Below are 477 nucleotides of genomic sequence, written 5' to 3'. Positions count from 1 at the left end.
ATTACTCTTATTTCTTGCAGCCATACTTTACTCCCATTGTAGACAGGCCTTAAGACTTTATGACTTTACGACTTTTATTGTAGACGAGGCATAAAGATATTTGGATACCTATTATAAAATATGTCGCAATCGATTCCGGCCGGAATTATTTCGTTATTCCCTACATTTATACAAAACCAGTTTATTGGTCACATATTATCTAAAATATCTTGTAAAATAATATGCAACCAATAAACTGGTTTTGTGTAACACATTGTACGTAGCTGGAAAGCACCCATAGACTTTTCTGGGGGAAACGGAATTATTTCGATCGCAATGGATTTCATATTAGGGTTGTATTCCAAAACGTTCTTTTTGAGGAGAATTTTACTCAATATCTATAGTTCACGTTACATATACTACAGAGTATTGAATAAAATTTCAGGTTTAGGAATACAGCCTAGTTACCTTGAAGAGCAATATACGACGCAACGTATG

The sequence above is a fragment of the Odontomachus brunneus genome, unplaced genomic scaffold (genome assembly GCF_010583005.1).
Source record: "Odontomachus brunneus isolate Ranch 3 - 2012 unplaced genomic scaffold, Obru_v1 Obru_scaffold_383, whole genome shotgun sequence".
In the NCBI taxonomy this organism is placed as follows: Eukaryota; Metazoa; Arthropoda; class Insecta; order Hymenoptera; family Formicidae; genus Odontomachus; species Odontomachus brunneus.
Note: the sequence above shows the minus strand (reverse complement) of the source record.